Source organism: Chlamydotis macqueenii, chromosome 5, assembly GCF_036417535.1.
Source record: "Chlamydotis macqueenii isolate bChlMac1 chromosome 5, bChlMac1.mat, whole genome shotgun sequence".
In the NCBI taxonomy this organism is placed as follows: Eukaryota; Metazoa; Chordata; class Aves; order Otidiformes; family Otididae; genus Chlamydotis; species Chlamydotis macqueenii.
In genome coordinates, this window is record NC_141560.1 from 19,462,151 (window position 1) to 19,483,344 (window position 21,194).

Genomic DNA, 21,194 nt, shown 5'->3' on the forward strand with positions numbered 1-21,194 from the left:
GTGGTAATGGTTTCCAGCTATACGAGATGAATGTAATCATGTTATAAATAGGCTGCTTGCTGTTCTTGGCTTATACAAATGTATAGTGAAAGGGTATGCCTTATGTAAGAGTCCATCGCTTTTTCCTCGGTCTGTGTTGTAATCTGAAAAAACTTTTCTGTATTTTAAACAAACAGAAGTAGTTCTGCATTTTAGTGATGAAGATTCGTTCCATTTCAGGCAGGTTTTAGAGAAACTCTTCAAAGAGAGGAGATAAGTCTGGCGTCAAAGGTGAATGCTGTACTGTTCACTAAAATTTCAGTTGTACCGTCCCTGGGCTCGTGTAGCTTCTGCGACCAGCGTGGTGGCAGAAGCCTGGGAAGCACGTTTTTGCTTTTGAATCTCTGTTGTTGTCGCCTGGTTTCATTGCTGAATCCTCAGCGGCGTCTGCAGGAAGAGGCTGTGTGTGAGGGAATGGGGAAGAGAGCTGAGCAGTGGAGGCAGTCCTTTGCGTAGCCATCTACCACGTCAGTCAGCCTGGGAGTAGATATCAGTTTTCCAAAGGGGACCATCTTCAGAAGCAGTGGCCTGCATGAATCTTTGGCAAACTATGAGTATACTGATAAAAATATCAGCTTGCTGAATAATTTCACAGGCCTTCTCACAGCTTAGTGAAATAAATAGTGGGTAGAATCACATCACTGACCGTCTGTCTCTAAAATTGGCTGAAGATCAGAAAGTGGACACTTTCTCCTGGCAGAAACAATAGATGCACTCAACTTTTCTATGTCAGTGAAGTAAATGCTGTGATTGTCTTGTAACTGGTTACCCTGAACTAGACTTCTGTTGGTGGTGCTGTTCTCCCTATTTTGGGTGTGATTTAACTTTAAATAGGAGCTCAAGTAACTCTAGAGAAAGTGTCATACATTACCCTAAATTAGCAGCTTTTCGTTTTATATTACTTAACATTATTTTCTCTGAAGCTTTCCTTTTTTTAAATGATTGACTATTTTTTTGTCTCTTTTTTTTTTTTTTAATATCATTCTCTAAAATCCACTGTCCACATATTGGTGATCATGCACTATATGTTAGTATTTTTATAAATTAGTTGCTGTGAACGATTGTGGGATTAAAAAACCTGTTCCTGAACCGGATCTTGTTTTGTGTAAACCAGTCTTAAGTTTGGAAGTGAGACTATAATAACAAGTGCCACACCAGACTCTTATGATCCTGTCCCAGACCGTAAGAAACCTTCACACAATACACTTTAAAAACCCCCAAATATTTTAACTGGCAAGGCATGTGTTTAACACTGCCATTTGTATTTTGTTCTACCCGTCTTCCTCTGTTTACAAGTTGACTATTTAGATTACAGCTTCCTTCCTATGAGGAACTTGTCTTCATGTCTCTCTGTCAAATATCCGACAGTCTGCTGAGCTCATATGAACAATACCGCGACGCGCTGCTTCTCCATGGGGAAGTGGCGGAGCACAATGCATGACTAGTCACCTACGTCTCGAATTCGTGATTAGAGCCATGGTTACATAGCGAGACAGCGAGGTGTGGTGGAAGGCCAGGCCTGTATGAATAACAAGGTGGGGTTTTGTTCGTTGCTGGAAAATCCCAGGTTATGAGAAAGAATTTCTTCCATCTCCTGGAGATGCTAATAACTGCAGGTAGCCAGCATCAAGGTGAATGAGATGAGAATCTCAAATATAAAATGCAGCAGGGCAAGTCATTTAAATCCCCTGCTGGGTTTTTCTTGTGTCCTGGCCAAGGGATGTGGCAGACAGAGTCCCGAGCGCAGAACTGGCACTCGGTCAGAGTTGCTGAATCAGGTGCTCGACAGCTAATTGTGGACTTGGAAAGCGGCAGTAAACGTCAACTGCTGGCTTTCAGAATACCTTTGTGTGTGTGCACATGCACAGTTGGGGTTAATTCGAGTACCTTGCAGCCAGCATCTCTACTGTTCAGAAGGAAGGTGTGCATCTAAAGGGTTCTCTGGTTTTGGGCTGGGGCTTGGGGCAGGGCAAGGAGTGGGGGGACTCTCCTCTGTAAGGAATCGTTTCATGCCAGTTCTTCTCCTTTGCAGCCAGATCTGACAAATTGCAGGTTTGGTGTCTGCCTGTCTAACTGTTTTTATGTAGGGAAAAAAAAAATAGCAAATGGTGTGTTATAAAATGCTTACAAGATAGGTTCTGAAACATGTGCAGTGCAGGGGGAAGGAGTTAATCAGTGCTGGGAATTGCAGGCATTTGCTGGTTGATGCGCCTTGACACATTGTGAAAAGCTAGAAGCTTTTCCTCTCCTAGTTGTGCTTTCCAGTGTTTGTGTAGCCTTTCAGTAATGGTTTTTCTAAAAAAGTTCTGCTGAACACTTAATTCTTATTTGAATTCCCTGTGCATAGTGGTTTTCTCAATCTTGGGCTCCACTAATTTATATTCATGGGGCTAAATATGTATTTAATAGTATATGGCTTTTTCTGCCTGCATATGAATACTGCATTTCCTGATGTGCTTGTAGCAGAAAAAAAAGAAAAAAAAAAAGGCTTACAGGCTGCATCACTTAAGTTTTGAACTTGCCCTGTCCTGGTACTTTTAGGTCTCCTGTGAAATTCTGGGAAAAGACATTTTTCTCCTTGGATTTGTTTATGCGCTATTGCTGTTCAGCTGCAATGCCATCAGACTTACCTGGCAAGCCGACAGAGTGACTATTCATGTAACTTTGCGATGAGGCTGATCTCCCAGATCGAGACAGAGAGCCGGGCTGAAGAAGGGAAAATGCTGAGCCCTTGATTGTACAAACCTCTTTGCATTGAGCTCAGCAGTTTAATAATAGTTGGCCAGAGTATGAAGTATCACATGATGGGGAGTAGAGGAGGAGTTCCCTAGCTTTGTTTATACTGCTGGACCTGTGAATTCAGTCATTTGGATTAATCCTATTGTGAAAGTACGCATCTAAATGTCCTCTAGTGTGTGTCCCATTTAGTAGAGCCCGTTAGCCCATGACTTCCCTGACTTCCCTACCATCTGGTCCTTGGCTATAGAGAGGAATTTTTCTTGTATATGTGTCTCCATAGCAACGAGTTTGCAGTTGATATGGAAAGTAAGCAGTTGCCCTAGCAACGGAGTTACTGATGTGGCAGCTTCCCTGCTTGCAGGGAAAGGGCTAAGCGAGTTCAGATGCATTATGTAGGCTTGCTGTAATTATAGCTGCGCCCACTAGTGCTGCTCTAGCTAAGGATCTGGTGAAAAATTTTGTTATAAGCCCTATTTTTTTTTCCCCCTTTGAAGGTTTGTTTTATTCATGTAGCGATTCCTGCTTTGAACAAAGGCTGGTAGCATTATATTTTCAGGGTGTCAGATACATCTGTGCCTTTTATGAATGCAAACTTCCGCAATCATTATTATCAAATGAGTACATGAGGGGAAAGGATGTTTGACCTCGTTGGCTTCTCTGCAATTTTTTTTTGTCTCAGTGAACAGTCCACGGTTAGAGTTCATGCTCCTTTCTGCTATTCTGCTGTCTTTTCTGCTGTGTTTCTTTGGGCATCCATCCTATCAAGAGGGTTCCTCTTTGTGTCCGCTCTGTGTTGTCTGAGGTAGAGAAAGCACACATGCTCCTGGCTTTGTGCTCACTGAAGAAATTCAAGTCTCTTAAAGGTTTGTTTGGCACTCGTGCTGAGGGACATCTTAATAAAAATGTAGTGAGGGTAAAGGATATGTTTATGGGGATAGGAGAAGAAAATTCTCCTTGCTTGATGTGAAAGTTATTCTTAGAAGTATGTGGACCATAACTGGGTCATGGAGATCCAGCCAGGCTCCTCCTCTGTCTGGAGCAGGCTCTGAGATCTGAGGACTCCCGAGTGGTCCTCTGGTTCTGCGAGAGCTGGCATCCAGCTTGTCCTCATCAAATGCTCTGCCTCTCATAAGCCCTCTGCCAGGGCACCTGACAAGAGCCGTGGGGGCCCCTTTGGGCACAGGAGACTTTTTAGGAGTCCATCCTGCCAACGTCTTTTCTCGGATGTGATAATGTCTGGACTTTTGACAGGTAAAACCCTGCAGAAAGATAAGCGCTAGCTGGAGTGAGAGGGAAAGGAGCCTGCTTGTTCTTCCTTAGAGTCTCCTAATCCAATCTGCATATACACAAAGGCAAGGGCATGAAGGATCCTGTCCTCCCTCTTTTAACATTATTGTTCGAGAAGATCTCCTGTGAAAACTCAGTGGCGCTCTGGGGGTAGAAATTATCTCCTCCATTTTTAATATTATTACTTAGACTGACCCAAATAACACAAGCATCAGAATTTCACTGCGTCTATAACATCTGGTGGAGCTAGTGTGTGTTTGAACAAAAAACCAAAAAAGCAAAAAAACCCCACAACCAAAACACAAACACAACAACCCACCAACCCCAAGGCCCAAATCCCCCCCCCCCCCCCCCAAAACAAACAAACCAACCCCTGAGCTTCATGTTAAGGAGTTCAGATTATATTGATTCCATTAATAAAATAATATCCTAAATAAGCTGCTCCAACTGTTAATTTCCCGAATCGTTAAGAGGAGGTGTTTTGGTTTTTTTTGTTTTTGTTTTAAGCTGGAATTCGTCTAGTTTATCTTTGAAATCCATTTTCTTATACCCCAGTCTGTCATTATAAAAACCTTTCTAGTATCAGAAATTTTCTCCTTAATTTGATATTTAGAGAAATGAGGGTCATCTCATTCCAGAGCAATCATAAAAATCTCTAGAACCATACTGTAGCACAGGGTTTCCAGATATCAGATGATTTATGGAAAGCTTTTCTTGAACCCTTTTAGTTCTGTTTTTGAAGTGCAAACCCAAGAAATTATACAGAATATTTAAATAATAGATTTTCTAAAGCTGTGCATGGTAATAACATGCTTGCCTTTCACTAGCTTACAGCTGGTTGACTTTACATCAGAGCTTACTCTTTGCAGTGGAGTCTGACTGTATTAACTGGTTTAGAGCTGTACAAAGCATAATCAGTTCTTTTTCAAGTAATGATGAAGAGCTGGCAATATCCAGAGAGTCCTCTGAACCTTATATCTAAGGTGCTTATGTTATCTTGCTCTTGGTTAAGATAGCCTGTGGGCAGGCACCCTGCTGAGTAACTGGGGTGTTAGTTGCACATTGGCAGGCTATTGACCTGCCAGAGGGGATTGGTTACTTAAGTTAGATAAACTGGAGTAACTGGCTGTGTCTGCGCTCCTAACCCACAGCAGAGAGGATACAAAGCATGTTAAGCAGCACTGAAAGGGTCCAGACAGGCAGGAGTGGCCGTTCTTTACCTGTTGGGCTTGGGGTGTGGTGGGATAGATGAGTCCATTTTTCAGCCATGGTCACACCTCCCTTACTTCTGGCTGTTTGCTCCAGCACCTGCCTGGTATATGAACTTCTGTGTTCATATGTGTTGGTCAGAGATCTGATCTGGCTGGACTTTTATTTTTCCCTCTTTTTTTTTAATTCTCGAGTTGCTTTTCAGCTCAATTCCCCGATTCAGGTCACGGCACAGTCCAACAGGCAGTTGTGCCGACACAATGAAGGGAGTAAAGATGACGGGGAGGCTGGGGTGTACCTCCAGTTAGGATTGCTGAGGAGGCCAACCATTCCTGACGGAAGACAGGCCTGCCTGATAGAGGCTGGCAGCAGCAGGGAGAATTGGTGCACGACTGCTTGGTGGGGTAATGGATGTGGTCCCTACCACAAAGTAAAGGCTACAGTGAAATGAGAAAAAAAGTTTAAATACAATGGGAAGACATTTCTTTTGGTTTTCCCCTAGGAGTAGGGCTGTGCTATTTGTTGTTTGTGGTGTTTTACAGCTGTTTTAAAAGTGATCGGGGTCAGGGCTGCCACCATCAGGCGTGGTCCCTGCCCAGACTGGCTGCCTGTTCCCTTTGCTGGGGGACTGGACTGTATTACCAGCCTCTCTTGAGCTCATACTGGCACGTGTGTCATGACACAATGAGTGGCCTGAAAACTATTTGTGTTTTGGATTAATTTTCAGCTCCTTGCTTAGCTCATGGTCACTGCGGTCAGAGGAGCACCAGTGTCAGCATAGGCCGTGGGCTCAGCTCTGTTTAATTTGGCATGAAACCGTGCCCATGGCTTACAGCCAGCTCAGAGCTGACCCAGTGGCGGTAGAAGATGGAGAAGGGAAAGGGCAGGGGGTGCTCTTACCATCCAGAGCACAGGCTGTGCTGAAGTCACCGGGATTGCTTGTACTTTCGGTCAGGTATGTGCTTGGTGCTGGATTGGGCCCATACGACATGGGAGAAGTGGTCCTAATAAAACTGCATGGGGACGTGTGTGCACACGTGTATTTTCTCATTCTTTCAAGGTTTGTTTTTTTATGTTGCCCAGAGGTTTTCATATTGGCGGTAGAGGTGGCTCTGAGTGGAGCTGTGCTTTGGGTCCTCTGAAAAGCTGTTATGGAAGAGGGAAAGATGTCCATAAGACTGGTTGTCAGCCTTTTCCATGCTGCTGTCTTCACGTCCTCATTACCACACAGGTTTCTTCTTCCTAGTTGTCAGAAAGCTAACAAGCTGCCCTTGCCACTGCCAGCAGAGGAAGTGTAGATCCTGGGGCCGTGCTCTGCTTTGAGCACAAGAGGCCTCACTGATGGAGCCGGAGTACGTCCGTGCACAGGAGCGCTTTACATGTCCATTAATGAACGCTGGCCCGTGAGGGATCACTGTGAAACTCCTGTGGCTGGAGGCAAGACATGCCCCTGAGCAGTAGGCCCACAATGGCGGCTGCACTATGGCTGGACATTAGAGATGAACTGGGCTTGCTGATGTGGCCGAGTGTGCGCTCTTCAGTCTTGCACTTCAGTTCTTCAGCAAAACATCAAAGAATTCTTTTTAGTTACAAAATATGTGTCCCTTAGACTTCCTCCTTCCTTTCCAAAAGGGAAGTGAAGTGTTTTACGTTGACTGAAAGATTACAGCAAATTGTGCTGTGTGGCAGCTTTTCCTGGGTGAAGACCTTGTGAAAAGCGTTTAAAAGACTTGATTGTAATTGAGCAGTTGAAAATAACCGAAGGGTTGAAAATACTCTTCAGGCAGCCTGAAAGTAGCCTTTGAGTTGCTGGAGAAGCTTCCTTTCCTTTTTCTGGTTTCAGGCAGTTGCTGCATCCTACTTGCTGACCCGGGCAGCTGAAACCTTGGCTCATTCTTGCAGCAGCTCCACATTTCTGGTGAAGTCACTTGGGCAACAGAGAAGCAGTCTCCAGGCTGCTCGTACCTGCACCTTCTGTGTTATTTTCAGCTAATTGCTGTATGTTGATCATAAATTTAGTTAAAACAAATGAATGGTCCAGGGTAACACTAGCTGGAGTCCTTATGAGAAAGGGACCCAGTGTGACTATTTTTAATTTACTTTGGTATTTGTGTGTTGGTCAGTGGTGGTTTAGCGTATAGAAGTGATTCACTTCTGTCATTTCAGGACTGGGCAGACCATTGCTAGGTGAGTCTGTGGTGCAAACACAATATGTAGCTGTAACAAAACAGTATGTTATGATAGTTAGTCTTGTGAACACAGGTTTGCTTAAAAAAACCCCATGTGGCTGCCTCTGGTTAAGTTTTGCTTGGTAAGCATCTAGGGAAAGACTGTGCTGCATCCTTATATGTATTTTTTAAGCTAATAAAGATTTCTGTGCCTAAGTATTTGCTTTTATCTTTTGATTCATAGTCTGAGATTTTGAACCGGTGTAAGTCAGGTCTCCTATCTTCTAGGTAAAGGAAGATACTGAAGAAAGTTTGCTTTAATGAGATGTGTATGAATCTTACTGGTTTTCTAGTACTTCTGGTTTAAGTCAGTTTGGTTTTAAGTAGTTTAAGAACAATGAGATTTTGCTTTCTTCAGTAGTAGCAACTGGCTTGTTATGATTCAGTATTTAAGTTTTGATCTCAAGGGAAAAACCACTTAATTTTGCTTCCTAACATGTCATTCAATCTAATTCAATTAGTTTCAGTCCCTCTCCCAAGCATTCCCCACCTGCTCCAGTGTCTCAGAGCTGGCCAAAAGCAGGGTACCTGCTCAGCTCCAGAGCCAAGAAATTATCGTGGGTGGGCTGGAGGAGAGAAGAGGTGCCAAAATTGATTGGTAGTGATTAATTGACGAGCAGCAGAGAAACACAGGCAGTCCATTCAGGTGCGCTTATGAGTCCCTGTCCTTGATGCTTGCGCTCTGATGTCTTCAGAGGTAAAATGTACATCTGCTTGAATGCTTATGTCAGTCTTGTGTTTTTCTGACTTAATTCCTGTGTGTGTTTTCTCTGATTTGGAATAATTTGGCACAGAAGTGATACTGTGCATTTTCTTTAATTGTGGAGACAAAGGCAGCTCCTCTGACGGAGCAGAAACGTTGTTGCTGTTGGACAGTGGCCCTGTGGATGGCTGCTGAGACACTCGCCGTTTGGCAGAGCCTGGCTGGCCTGGGACTAACTGGCCTTGTAGATGAGGGCAAGAAGCAGCTTCCTCAGCTGTGCTGCTTTTAGCGAGAGCTTCCAGAGATATTTTCCTTTTTGAGTAAAATTAGTATCTGGGACTGAACTTCACAGCAATTCTCACTTTGAGTTACATGAGGGCGGGCAGAGTGCCTTGGCTGTGCCATGCCATCGTGTCCGTGATTCCTCTTAGCCTGCCTTCAGATCTTACCGGTCAAGTGGCTGGAGCTGCTGAGATGCCTGGTAGTAGCGATAATGCCCCTATACCACACTTATCATCGCTACTGTGTCTGATCATTTAGTGCAGATTATTGCAATGGCAATAAAACTATGGTTATCTATCTTTCCTGGAGAATAAGCACATTTATAACAGTCTGGATGCTGACAAGATTTATCTACTTGCTGGCAACTCAACTGGTTTCCACAAAGTCCTAAATTTCTTGTAGCTGCAATTTCTGTCAGACTCATCAGTGATAGAGGTCATGCAAGATAAGCAACAGTAGGGAGGAAGAGGGGGAGTGACCTTCCTACTTTTGGCATAAGTTTTTTTTTTTTCCTCCTGAATTTTTGGTAGGTCATTATTTGCCCTTCTTATCCTGGAACGTTGCTTGTTTTCTTCTGTTCTCCCACCAGTTTGCACTCCTGACTTCAGAGGAGCTGCTTTTGATTTACTCTTGAGTAAAAAACAGCAGAATTGGGACTGAGTGCTGTGGAAAGTAGCAGTTGTGGCCGTAAATGATGCCTCTGGATCTTACTCAGTTATCCATAATAGCAATTTTGGAGACAGTACATTTTAATTTGTTAATTATGTTCTTCAAATTCCATTCCGAGTGTTATGGAAATTTCATCCTGGGAACCAATGTAGGAATTTGCGAGAGAACTCATTCCAAGGATCTTAAATATGAGTGGATTTTTCCTTGCTACAGTAGAAAAGGAACCAAACTGCTGCCCTAGGCCAGTGACTTCACATACCAAAACATTGTCTGTGGCATGCTGAATTACTGTATTTCGTTGCAGCAGTGAACAGTAGCAATTTACCAGTAGCTAAGTGGCAGCAGGATTTTTAAATGCCCGTGTAACTTCCTGAAAGATGACTGTTGGTAAGCAGAGGAATGAATGTGCAACTGTACGGGGAAGTCTCAATGGCATGGAAAAGTGTCTATGGCAGTACGTGGAGCAGAAACTTAATGATGGGATTTTGCGTAAGAGAATCTAGTTGAATGCTGAATTCACACTCATTCAAGCTGTGAGCAGAAAATTAGGCTCTGCTCCAGAGCTATATTTATGAGATCCCATGGCTGCCTGCTGTGGGAGGGTACTCACTGAGATGAGGCAACCAGTGTAAATGTTTTTCTGAGTTTACAGTTGAACAAAATGCCTACAGTTAACTTTTGCAGGGGCTGTGGAGGTTCATACAAGGCTAACGTTAGGTACTTAAGGATTAGATACCTTATCTCTAGCTTTCATTTACATATTTTTATTTATTTTCCTCACCCTTCAGTGAGAGAGTGGGAACACACCTCTCCTTAGGCTATGTGTGTTCCAGTGAAAGTAGGGAAATCTGGTTTTAGATTGGGAGGGGGAGGTGGTAAACACCACTGTTAAGTTTTAGTGATACAGAACGTAGTAAACATAGCAGTTTTGCAATTAGATCTATTTTCTTTTAATTGTTGGAGAGAAATACATAGTTCTTGCATTGTTCATCTTTAGGAATAAAGTCCTTGCTGTGCAGGAAAAGCTGTATTTGCAGGATTCTCCTCAGTACCACTGCCTTGCACTGACAGTTTGCATGCAGCTTTCTCCAGCCCTAGAGTAATGCAGAAGCGTTGCACTTCCAGAGGTCCTCTCTGCTGCTGGGAGCACTTGGAAGGCTTCTGGAGAGGATTGTTTGATGACTTTAAGAACTGCATGCTGCCGGCTCAGATGGAGCTACAATTACACTCAGAGTTTGAGAGAAAATGGTACAGAGCTCCTGGGTCAAAAGGTATATAGTTCTGCAGGAATCCCCTTCAGAGATTATATTTATTTATAAATTTAACTAGAAATAATGATGCGATTCTTATGTAATTCCACCCTTCCTGAAGTACTTTAGGATTAAGGAGCTGTAGGTAAATAGTGTAAATAATTTGTTGGCTTGCCTGCAGAGCTGCTGTGGGAAGACATGCACGGTGTGTGTGGAAAATGCAGGTTTTCAGTCTTAGCTGAGAGAGATGGGAAGTTGGAGAGTCGGGATGTGGCAAGGATGGCTGGGAATCAGACAAATGCTGGCGCTTTTGGCGTTGCATGGTTTGTTTTGAAGCAGTCAGATGAACTTCCCCAAAAATGTTTTTTCCTGGTTTGGCAATTAACATAATACATTTATTGTTACATAATTACCTCATTGCACCAATTTATTTGAGTTTTCTCTCTTACACCCCGTCTCTACAGATAGGTGTTTTCCCCCTCAGTGCTCAGGGTTAAATATACAAACCCAGCGATTGTAAAAGAGGGTAGATTTGTTTTTTACAATTGTGTATTAAGTTCTGATACTTTCTAGACTTTTGGCTGCATGGCAGAGAAAGAGGAAAGAAGCTGTCAAAGAGACAAATTGCACAGAAGACTCAGTACGGTGCTAGCTCCTAGCTATTGAGACAAATGGGATTTTATTGTTCAGGCTGAGCCTCCTTTTCTGCTTACATTCATTTATTTTTGTATCTCTCTGTATATGTGTGTGTGTGTGTATAAAGATATGTTTTTATATATAAAAAGCATTATGTAGTCATATTGTTTTTAGAACATCCAAACACTTTTAAGGTAAATTGGGAGCAAAAAGTAGTATGGATTCGGGTTGTCACACAAAGCTTTCTATCTTCTTGCGTCTCTGTGCTAGGAAAACGAGATCCTGTCATTGTACATCTCTGCAAAATTTCCTGAGAACAGACATGTTCTGTTGCCACAACTGGTTACCAATTATTCTAAACAGATCACTCTGAATTGAGAGTCTAGCCAACCTGAACCATCTCTCTTGTTTTTCCAGAACAAACCAGCACTTGAAATTTAGTAAAACACCTCCACTTTGACTAATTTTTTGTCCTTTCAGGTTTTGCTAAAACACCTGTAAGACTTCAATACCTCTTGGGGAATGCAGCTTTTGTTTGGAGGGATAAAGTTCTCTGTTCTTGGCTTAGCAAGTCTGCTTTGATGTTTCATTTGCTGTTGGCTTTTAGAGCAGAATAATTTTGAATTTGGAAAAGCAGAAATTTAATTATGACCCTTTCCATTAAGAGACAAGCTTTTCTGTTCTTGTTTGAGACAAAATACAAAATTTTCATTTAGAAAGCTTTGATTTTAATTTGTAGTATTGAAATTGTAGGGAAGATCTTACTTTCTCATCCTATTTTTCTGCTGACTGGGAAAAAAATAGGAAAATGTCCTCCCCCTCAGCTAAAATACTTGTGTTATTTTAGTTTCAAAGTAAACATGCTTATGATCTAACCACTTTTGCTAATTAACATCTGCTCCTTCACCAGCACTTGAGTCCCACTCACCCTCCAGTGTCTAGTATGCCAAAAATGTGTTTGCCTGGGCTTGAGCTGATGGGACAAGAGTCCGTGTCGTAATTAGGTAGAATTATCCACTTGTGTGCCACATCAACTGTGTTTTATTTCCTTGCAGTTTATAAAACAGGGTTCACAAACTTGTTGTTGGATTTGGACTCTAAATCTTTAATTTAGATGTGCATTAAAAAGGGAAAGAATTTGCTTCATCAGTGAACTCCTTTTCCTGTTTTGACTGTCTGTCGATTCCTGTTGTTTGGCATCAGGTTAAACAATAAAACGGCTCCAGAGCTGGTTTGAATGGCTTTTCAATCTGCACCATGTGTAACCTTGGCCTTCTCACACTGTGTACAGAGACATGCTTTTGTTTGGAAAGGGAGGGAATTCTGTAATTGCCCAAATAAATTATCTGTGTTTGCGTTGTATTGCTTTTAAGTTAGACCAAGGAATGGTAGCATCTAGGGGTATGTTTGTGTAATAATACAGATGGATATGGTGAAGATAGTGTGGGGGGCTATTGATGTAGAGATTTTGACTTTAGAAGTTATGAAATAGGCTCGAAAAATCATGTTATTGTTTAAAGTAATGGGGAAGGGGGTGTGCACCTTATTTTAGAGCCTTTAAGATCTTTTACAGGCTCTTTTACAGAGAGGAACACAACTGGAAACAGTTTTGGTTGGTATTTTTGCCCTCTCCCCATGATTTTGCAGCATCTCATGACTTTCTAAGAGAAACACCTGGAATCCCAACATGCTAAAAATGCTACAAATCAGCAATATTAAAGCCAGATTCTGGAGGTTACAGTAAAGCTGTAATCTGTCAAGTTTCTTTCAGACTCTTTTGGTGGTGGTGTGCTTAGTATTGCCTTGGAGAGTCTTTTGCAAGGAAAACACAGCAATTACAGAAATCCTCTTCTGTATGGTGCAGATATCAGTGTTTGTGGTCACTGGATGTGACTATGAAGAGAAGGACAAGCCCTTCTCCACAGGCTGATGCTTTGGGGTTGGTGTATTTGACTTCCTTTTGTGCAGCAAGCGATGGTGGATTTTCACACCACCAGCATGCTCAAGGGCCGGGTTACTGTTTTTCAGCAGGATTTGGTACATTATGCAGCTCTGAAAGGTAAGATCGCTGCTGTCGAAGTTTTTCCTCATCAGTAGCACAGATGCGGTCGATTATAATGTGTCCCTTCCTTTTTGCTGAGTCTTTGGATAGGGCCTTCAGCAGTTTGGACCTCATTTTCTAGCTATGTGTGTCTTTGTGAGAGAGTTTGCATGTTATTTTTCGGTTGCTTTTCACATTCAAGTGTTCATTTCTGATTGCTATTTTTGTAGTTTTTTCCCCCCTTAGTTCTCTCTTTTCTTGCTTGCATCATCTAGAAATGGAACCATTCATAAACATCTCGGGGAGAGTGTGGCAGGGGCAAGTGCTTTAAGTCATCGTTGCACTGTGCTGAAAGTGCATTTGCATTTCAGAAAAGAAAAAACTTGCAACGTTTTTTGAAGAAAGATTTTCATTTGTAAACCATCTGCTATTTTTGGTGTGTCGAATATGAAGGCTTCCTGTGTGAAACTGATAGAGAAAAAGATCACAAGAGACCTGGAGCAGTGACTCAGGTCACAGCAGGCCTGTTTGCATGACACCTGTGTCATCAAAATAGCCTTGCATTGGCATCCTTAAATTAGATTTTCTTTTCCTTTAGATGGTAGATCTGTTCAAAGGCATATTTGATCATGAATAATTTGGAGGAAAACAATTTTCTGTCTTTCTGAGAATTTCATACATCTTCTCTTCCTTGTTACTTCTGAACTATTCACAACATCAACATCTGATGTTGGGCAAAGTGTCAATTTTCCTCACTGGAGTCTGCTCAGAAATTGTGTCTTCCTGTTTCCTTCCACTCTGGGCATGTTAAGTCACATAAATTCGTACACTGATCCTTAATCACTGAGCACTAATCACCCTTGTGCAATACTGATCAGCAGCTTTTTTGTATATGATGATCAGAATGAGTAATAGCTTGCTAGTAAACACTGAGGAGTGGGAGGGTGAAGACGATGAGTTAGCCTGATGTAGAAATTGATACAGCTTTTCTAATTTCCAGAGGTTTCTAGACTCCATCAAACAGTGTTGTCTTATCTTTTTCCCTCCTCTGCTCCAAACTCTGTTTTTCTTCTTGTTCTCTCGTTCAAGCCAAGCAGTAATCCTTCCTTTCTGTGGACGGTGTGTCTTTCAGCTGGTGTCCCAGCCTCTTTTCTCAGGGCTGCTGGTGCTGGTGAGGTTGTCCACAGTCTCATTTTCCCAAGGAGCTTGTCGTTTCTCCTCTCCCAGCACACTTGAAATACATGCAGGCTTCTTGTGCAGCCCTGTTTCATGGGGGCTGCCTGTGAACGTTGCACTTGAAAACGACTGCTTGTGAGATAATTCAGTTAAAAAGAGAGGAGGGAAAACCCAAGTAGGCAGGGCTGCAGTGTGTGGGTTGAAAGCTTTTTTTTTTTTTCTTTTTTTTTTTTTTTTTTTTTTTTCACCTTCCAACTCTTTCCTTACCGGGTAAAAGACCGGGTCTGTGCCTGAACTTGCTATTCTGAATAACCTCTTCTCTGCACACAGTGACTGATGCTCACATCCTGTTTTCTACCAGCTTAGCTGAAAGAGCACCCTGAAGAGTGACATTTCTATTTCTGTTGGGTTCGTTTCAGTGAATCTGCAGACTGGCTCTCTTCTGCTGCCTGCATCACGTGACTTTCAATTCTCTTCTGTGAATTTGAGGAAACCCACTCTTCCTTTGTTTTTTGTATGAAATAGCAAAATCATTGTGGGATTTAGAATAGCATCTGGAAAAATGAAGTGGGCTTTAAACAGAGGAAGAATCTATATTGAGTCAGGATCCTTAAGTATTTAGACTTTGATTAATGCTCTGCTAATGCAAAACTCGTCTGCCTGGGAAATAACATAAATAAACCTGTGAATCCTATTTTCAAGCTGTAGGTTTTGCTCAGGGACTTGCTAGCTTCCTTGGAAAAAAAAAATCTAGATTTAAATACTCTTCTTTTTTTTTTTTTTCTTTTTTTTTTTTCTTTAAATCCACACACACACCAGTGAGGTTACGTCTTATTTCTCTAATGTAATCACTTTGCCACATTTAATAAACTGTCTGTACACTTTCAAATCTATTTTACTGGTAGAGGTGCTCAGGGAAGCTGAAATGCAGTATTAATTATCCACTCTAAAATATGCTTGATTGAGTGGCTTATGCTGGAGAAGTTCCACACGCCAAGCTTTCTTGCATCTGCCACTTTTAGCGTTTTACCGGTTGCAGCCCATGTAGCCATGCTTGTAAAAATACAGATACTTGAAACACCCAAGTCAACAACAACAACAAAACTATAATTATGAAATCTGTTTTTGAGATGCTGTATGGAGAAAAAAAAATAGGAGTTTTCGTACAGTTTCGGTGAATCTGTGAATAAACTTTGAAGGCTAAGCAACTTTGTCTCTTCTTACTGTTTTTACAAGCCTGCGCTTCTACAGCAGGCTTAAAATGAAAATGAGAGGAAACATAAGCACAGCTGAATTATTTGCTCCCACAGTGAGAAGTGCCTGTATTGTTCCTTTTAGCTTACTCTACCTCTAGGATGATTTTGATGAGACCTGGCAATGTAGCTTTCTTTCTCCCCCTGCCACTGCATCCTTCTGCTGAGGACAATGTCTCACCTGCTTCCCCCTTCCCAGCCTTCGCTGGTAGGGTGCCCATCCCCTGGGGCTGGCTGCAGGCTGGTGCGCTAAGCCTGCGGGGCGGTTGGGGGGCCTGGGCTTGCTGCCTGCGTGGCCAGGGTGGGAGGACGTGCTGCCTTTAACCCGCATGCCACGGTGTTTCCTGTTTGTGCTTGCAGTGACGCTGTAGCCCTGGCTGTCTCCTGCTGCCGGTGGGCTGGGGCATCTCACCAGCTGCAGCGGGAAGAGCCTCAAGCTCTTCTGTATAGATGGGCTATGGGGCAGCTGCTGGAGGAGACCGAAGTTACAGCTAGGATCAGGCGAGGGTGCTTTAGCCACCTGCAACATGGTAGTGGATGGAGGCAGGCAGTTTAGCAGCCAGCTCCCTGTCTCTACCCGGCTATATAATTCCCTTGCAGTCTTGAGGTCAGAGCCTCCCTGTGCTGGAAGGCTTGGTGCAATTGAGGTGTTTTTCTGCTTCTCCCATGAGGGTTTTTATGGCCAGCTCTCCAGAAGATGCGGGAAGAGGTTAGTGCCAAAAGTGGTGGTGCTCTTTCTTCCTCTGCAGCTGGGCCGGGCAAGCGCTTGCTGCTCCCTGTCTGGCCATGTGTAGGTCTCAGTGATGTGGCTCTTGGGCAAGATTTCTTGCTTGTTTTTTTATTACAATAAAAAAAAGATGCCAAGTCCCATCAGATGAGCAAAGTCCTCTCCCGCAGGCGCTGCAGTCTTAGTCCCACCAGAGTGCCTGGTATCTAAGAGGGAGTGTGCTTACTGGAGCAGCTGAGCTTTGACCTCGCTGCAGGAGGCCAGTTTGCTCCTGGAACTAAACTGGTCCTGCCCTAGTTTGCCTTCGTTGCAGAGCCATTGCTTGGATCCTTTACTGAGTAATTTAGGAAGCATTTCTCCAGAGCCTCATGATGATACTTGGCACTTGGGAGGAGGGACAAGTGGCTTAGGCTGCTTGCAAAGGTACCGTGTTGCGGTGAAATCCCAAGGTTTTTTTGAGTCTGTGAGGTTTGGGCTTGTGACGTGGGTACTGTTGATGCTCCTGAAGCCAGGCCCTGCCCTGGTGAGTTTGGGCTGATTTGTGCTGTGTGAGCGAGGTGAAAGCTTTGAATGTAGTCAAGGAGTTGCCTCATTTTGGAGGATGTTTGCAGCATGGCAGGGTATTTTGTTTTGCTTTCTGAGGTTTCATTCAGCCATGAGAAAGAGGAGAGAGAAACAGAAATGATAGTAAAAAATAGGTGTCTTTGGACTTCGGTGTAGAAATAGGACACAGGCGGAGTAGGGTATGTGTATGTAAGAGGCAGAAATAATTTGTTTGTTGATAGATGTGCACAGTGAGGTCTCTGTTGCAGGAGAACATTTTTTTTGCTCGGCGTGTGCCTGCTGCAGGTGACAGGGATCTGTTGAAGCTGCTGAGCAGGGCTCAGGACGGAGCACAGCTTTCTTTCCCTAAAGAGCCCAGGGGTGCTTGGAAACCCCACATCCAGGCAGCCTCTCAAACCATTTATCAAAGTGCCTGTTTTTCCCCCTCAATTCGTCTTGCGAACCAATATTAAATACTAAGCAAGAAAAAACCCTACATTAAATAAACAGTTATATGGGAAAATTGTGCAAATCCATTAGCTTTTGTCAGGTCTTCCTTATTTCTATTTTTATTTGTCACTGCTAATGGATTTAGTGCAACCTACTCCCTCCTACCCATGTCTGCTAGCTGTTAACCCCTTCCCCTGGAAATTCACTCACTGGCTTAGTTCATTATTAATACACTGGTAGGCAAAAAATGACCTGCAAACCTTTAGCACAGATATAAGTGTTGAATAATTTTTGAATATCTGTGGGTTGAAGGGTTGTGTTTTAAAATTGTCACTAGGTTTTCATGTACAGTGTAACTATATATTTGTAAGAAAAGGCAATTTGTATTTTTTTTCCAGTTTTATGATCTAGGTAACATGAAGAGTATTGGCTGACCAGTGAGTATTTGAATGAGTGCCCCTCTGACATGAAATTAGCACATCTTATTAAATGGACTATTGGTCTGGAGTCTCTGGGATTTTTTTTCTTTTCTCTTTTGCCATTGACTTTATAGGTGACCTTGAGCACTTAACTTCTTTTTTTATTCCTTTGTTTCTGTGTCTCCTCAATTTTATTTTCAATTGAGTAGGGATAATTACACTTCCTATGTATATACAGGAATTCTATAGGCTGAAACGGCATTGTTAATGGTGCTTGCTACCTAATCTCCCTCAAGTATGTCGTGTGATGGCCTGTCATGCTGACAGGCTTGTCTTCTGGGCTTTCCTGCCTTCCCAGCTGGGTCTCCCTGCGTCTGTTTGATCTTGCGCTTTGTTCCTCCCTAGCAGTGTCGCAGCCTGTCTTCTTCAGCGCCGGAACTTCACCTAGCCTGGGGAGGCTTTGGGGAATGTCTGAGGTTGCTAGGCACTAGCATGAAACAACATCCTGCTACTTTATATAAGAGCCAGGAATTGTTTGAGGGCAGTTAATGACACTGCTCTCTTCAGTTGCTTGCAGGATTTCCATATGGCAGCCTAAGAGCTTTATAGGGTGGTTTGCAGATAAACTCAACAAGGAGGTATTTAACAAGATAAATGTGACTCTTGGAGTTGGGTGATATAATGCAACATCTCCTGAGCCTGTTGGAGGAGTCGTTTTATGGTGAGAGCAGCAGGAAGCTAATATGGTGTAGCAAATCCACTGCAGGCTGTAGGCAATAGTGTCGTGTGAGCTTATCTGTGTTAATGGACATACAGGTGCTGGTGTGCTGGAGGAGCTAGAGGAGGAGCAGTGGACCAGCTGTGCCCATGGTGCCGTCTGGCAGTGGGTGACTGTGACAGAAATAATGATAGAGAATTGTTCCGGACACAGTGTTGAAGTGCCCCTTGTGAGATCAGGACCCTGGGGACCTGCCCTGGGTTGGTGCTCTTTGGTGGCAGCTCAGACTTGCTGAGTGTCCAGGTTACGCACTAGAAGATGTTTCTGTCTTCTCTATACTCATAAGGGGGTAAAATTTGCTTAAAAGCCCATGAATGCCTTTATTTGCTTAAAACTAGAACTGTCCATGCGGTCACTCCTGTGCTCTCTCGCAGCCATTGCTGTGACATGTTACCCACTGTTTCTTTGTTCTACTTGTGGCAGGCAGACAAGGCCATAGGACCTGTCCCTATGGCTCTACTTATGGGGTGCTCTTTGGGGGCTTGTGTGGGGGCCAGCCTCTAAAGGCACCACTGAAGGGAGCAGGGCCCTCTTCACCAAGCGGGCCCTTCACTCTGATAGCACATACAAGTCCAAAGGTACAAACAAATCTGGTATGTCTTGTGCTGGTGAGACTTGAACTTCCAGTGGTTGGAAGACCACTGGACAGTGTGTGTTTCAGTAGCACTTTTCTTGTGTTGCAGGAAACAACAACTGTCATCTTGCCTGTGAAATAGGTTTTTGGGGTTTTTTTTTGGCTGTGGAATGCCACAGCCTTTCCTTTTCTCCAGCTGTTACTTCACAGTGCTAGTCTGGCCTCTTTATTCCTGTAGCGTTGCTGGTTTGCATGCTTGGCTTCCCATTTGGTTTAGGGGCTTTTGTTTTATTTTATTTCTAGGCTAAGCAGTCCTTTTCCACTGTAATCCTACTTCTCATTCTCAGTGAAGTTACTTACCCACCCAGCCTCTCCAGTGCCCATTTCATAACTGAAAGGACACCAGAGGCATGGAGACAGTTAATGCCGCTGCACCACTTGGAGTGGAATCAGGCCAGTTTCCTAAAGGCAGACCAGGAGTTTAAGAGGTTGATGGCTCTGTTGATGTCTGGGGTAGCTCATTGAGCAAACAGGCAAAAATATTGAGACGTGAGCATGAAAGCAGAGACTTGGACTTGCGTGATTTGAACTAATGGATGTTTTTACTTGAAGCAAAATAAGATTGAAAAAGCCCCAACCTTTTGTTTTCTTGAGAAAAGCCAGTGATTTCTTGATGCAACTGGTTTACTTGGGGTGAACACTATACTCCAGCAAGCCTTCCCATCAAACCTTTAATTTCGTACATTAAATGGGCATGTCTTTATGGTCATGAAGTTGTGTTTTAGCTGGTTAGCTGGTCAGAGCTCTTTTTCAGCTTTGTAGCTGAGCTGAGCTGTGGCTGCTAGCTTACTGAAAAAAAGAGTTGAAAACATTCAGAAGTGGGTGTGAGGATTGTGTTATGCTTAGTGCAAATGCTTTAGTTTTTGGCTGTCACATAACATTGCCAAACTTTCCTCAGAAGGGCGAGGGAAGTTTCTAACTTTTGAGTTCATAGGTAAGGGGAAATTTATGTGAGGGTTTCTGAAAATTACATGCTTACCATGCAGTTGTTCTATTGCTAAAATTACTGTTAAGGTCTGTAGTCTGATTCTTCAAAACTGGCCATACAGAATTTCACTGGTCTGTGCTAGAAATGTTGGAAGAGAATGAAGAAAAGCTACCCTGAAACTGCATGAATAGTTATTTGTAATTTTTATGTGAGATTACAGTGGATCTAAGGAATGTGTTTTATAATAATAGCAATCGTTGGCAGTGGCTTTGTTTTTCTTTCTTTAAGAATTCCTTAGCAGTTGTATTTTTTTTTTTTTGACTAGCTGACCTCAGAAGATTCAAATGCTCTGTTTGTGTCTTTCTGCAAATTACTTCATTCGTTTAAAAAAGAGCTAGAGAACCCAGCAGTCTCATGTGCAAGGTACATAGCTGTTAAAGAGGATAAAGGTTTCCTTTACCTGTGACCTCTCATAAAAACTATTTAAAACTGGAGAGCAGTTTTGTTGGCATGTTGGCAAGCAGAGCAAGCAACATTATGTCTGTCCTGATAATTTGAAATACCAGTGAGTAAAGATAACCAGCAGAGTTTTAAACAGACCATCAGACCAACTTCGACATCTTAATCTTAAATGTTCCTGAGTGTTTGCCAGCTAAATAGTTTAAAATTTGTTGTATAGTGTCTTTCTCCAGTTTTGATACTAGTATGTAATTCTGCCTGATGTAAATGAAGGAACTACCATTCTGAGTTGGTCTTGTTTTAGCAGTGATGCCCTTCATTTACAGGAGGGTGGTACTAACGTGAGGGATGGGTAGCTGAACTACAACAGTAAGTCACGCTCTTCTCGGCATCGCTATCTGCGAGTGAAGCCAGCACAGAGCTGGCCTTTGAGCAGTGTTCCTGGTTGCACAAGTTCACTTTGGATGTTGAAAAGCCTCTCTGCTCTTGCTGTTGCAGTACTGATTCAACACGGCATCAGTGGTTGCGGTAGACTTGCATTCTCTGATCTTGGTGAATTTTGTAATTGTGAGCAGCTTGCTTCCTATAGTGCCTGCACAATGTTTGCAAACCTTCAAAAGTAGCAGCATATTTGGTGAAGGCTGTGTAATCTATGTTGTGTTGCAGGATGGTTTTTAAGGCACTTGGCAGGCATCTCTGGGTAGTGCAAGAAAGTTACTTAAGCAAGTCATTCCCTCCTGAGGT

At 43.0% G+C, this 21,194-nt stretch overlaps 1 protein-coding gene across 13 annotated transcripts in view; it reads left to right on the forward strand.

Annotated features, from left to right (window-relative positions):
* FOXN3 (forkhead box N3) overlaps window positions 1–21,194 on the forward strand; it is a 212,508-nt gene that overhangs the window by 76,278 nt on the left and 115,036 nt on the right. The window lies entirely within an intron of this gene.